Here is a 2,561-nt window from a genome sequence, read left to right on the forward strand (position 1 = left end):
ACTTTACCAACTATCCTCCTGTCAGTATCCAGAGTGCATCCCTTTTCCTTCTTTGAAACTCTCTGTCCCCTGCATTCCTTTACAGGGTGGGTTGTATTTTGTAGTGTGCTAGAACTGTCTGTTGGGATAATAATAAAGTAGATATTTTTATACAACCTTGACTGGACTGTCCCTTTTATCATTGGGTAATAATTGTAGGTTTGCTGTGTTGCAACTTACCAACGATCGACGACCTTTTGGAGATAAGCCTGCCGTTCCGTCCACGTTACCAAAATTGGACAAGGAGGTTTATAATTGACTTGTGTTTCCAATCTGTTCGTATCCCTTCTGGTATAATAGAGGTGTGGGACTGATTGATGGTTTAGAAACCGATATTCATCCCTGGACCACTGGAGCCCCAGAGGCTGATTTGCCAAATGCGTCCTAGGCTAAAATTGAGATCATTGCCAAATTTATGTCAAAGTAGATTTCCATTGAATCATATAAAACCAACAAAGTGATGCAGCCAATGAAAAGAAGTAACTTGTAATCGTTTGTCGAGTCCAACAAATTTCATTGAGTAAGAGCAAACGCGCCTCTGTGAATTATACCATTCATCGGGGCTGTACTAGGCACTATAATTCACAAAAAAAATTATATCTTATGTGTGCATGTATGTAGGTACGTGATTTAAATAGCTTAAGCCTAGCTAGAAACCAACAATTAAGGTGACAACATAGTAGAGGGAGGAGGAATGTCATGTCAGTCTTGGATTATAGTTTGACGATATCTAAGCTCCTGGTGTTGCATTAGTCTGCTGAGATGGCAATCTTTTCAGCCAAGTATGATGGCGCCTTGGACATTAGAGCTTTGTAGAAGATGCAGGCTTTCTAGAAGGCGATGTGAGCTTAGGGAGTGTGGGGGGCAGTAACCAGCATAGATCCTTGAGAGTGTGGGAAATGTCGTTGAATGTCTACAGTCCTGTGGTAAGGCATGCTACTGTGTGCTGGACAGATTTCAGAGTGGCTAGAGTAGTGTTTGGGCAAGAGACTGGCCGAAGCCCCACCAGTGAATGGCTGCACCTCTGTAGTTAATACTACTGTATATTTAATCAAACGATTCCATAAGACATTAAGTGCTATACATTCTTGCAATTTGAAGTTTTTTTTAGTGAGGTTTCATGTACAAGGCTTCTAAGGCAGAAGATGTGGTCAATGGATTTTGGACTAGATGTCCATCATCAGGGCTGACTCTGCAAATAGATAAGAATTGATCAGTAAACATAGACCAAAGACATTCACAGGACTAATTTCCACCTCAATACAACAGTACTTGTGCATAGCTGCATCTGCATAGGGTAGAAAGAATATATCCAAGCACACGCCCTAATGCAATAAAGAAGCCCTTATGAACATTGAATTAAACTATAACAAACAACTTAAATTTGAAATCTCTTTGATATAAAAACAAAAAAGAAAATATCTCCCATACCTGTTCTTCCAATATGTGTGTCAGTAATAAACCTACCCATACTGTAATGTAATATGCGGTGAAAAAATTCAAAGGAAAACACATACCATCTGTCTTACATGACACATTAAAGAATGTTATTGAGAAGTAAGAAAGCAGTCAAAATGAACGAGTCAAAATTAACAGTGTCTCTCTATACCGTGTCTTGACAATAACAGCGTAGAATGCTTCAGAGAAATACATTTCTTGCTGAAAGGGATGACACAGCGCTGATGCAATCAGATATAAAACGTGTAGATATTTAATAAGTTCAAATACTTCACTCACCAGCATGTTTAGGTTGCATCAGAAATTGATCAGAATGTAGCAGAGACCTTTAGTATGCAAACCGTGTCCACTTAAATAAAATAAAGCGAACACAGGTAAGATTTAATGCATGTGATGTCATCAAACGCGATGACGCCATCACGTAGACCTACCCTAGGTTGTGATGTTAATAATAAAGAGCGTGAAAACACGGAACAAAATGAACTAAAACAAACTAAAAACAAAGACGTCCCAATCGTGACAACTTATTCGTGATGCATAAAGTATGTGTTGCATAAATGCATATTAATGAACAAGTATAAAATATCCATTGTATGTACATATTGTAAGATGAAAAATCATATGCATATCATTGTAACATTTGGTAAACAAATGTAAGCACACTGAAAAGAGCATAAAATGTGCTACAGTACTAAATGGTACACAGTTTACAAGTCATGTCCCTGCCACGGTGCTCCTATTATGTACCCAACTTACATTCAAGAACACGTCTGGTGTCATGGCGCAACCGCATGGCTCCAAATAAGTCCAAAAGTTACATATCAACCCACAGAATATTGGAAAAGGTGTCCATGCTTATTGTCCTGTCAATCCAGAAGGTTAATCAAATTTATAGACAAATAATTATCATTAAACACTTCTAATATTTAAAAACGCATTTGGGAAATTTGATGCCCCTTGGCACTAGAATCTTTGGCTAAAGATGATGCTGCATTGTTAAACCTTATGTTGGAATGATGCACTTTCCAACGTATCTTAGATGTCCATGTAGTCTGACCTACGTA

This window comes from Ambystoma mexicanum, chromosome 10 (assembly GCF_040938575.1).
Source record: "Ambystoma mexicanum isolate Mex_15411 chromosome 10, UKY_AmexF1_1, whole genome shotgun sequence".
In the NCBI taxonomy this organism is placed as follows: Eukaryota; Metazoa; Chordata; class Amphibia; order Caudata; family Ambystomatidae; genus Ambystoma; species Ambystoma mexicanum.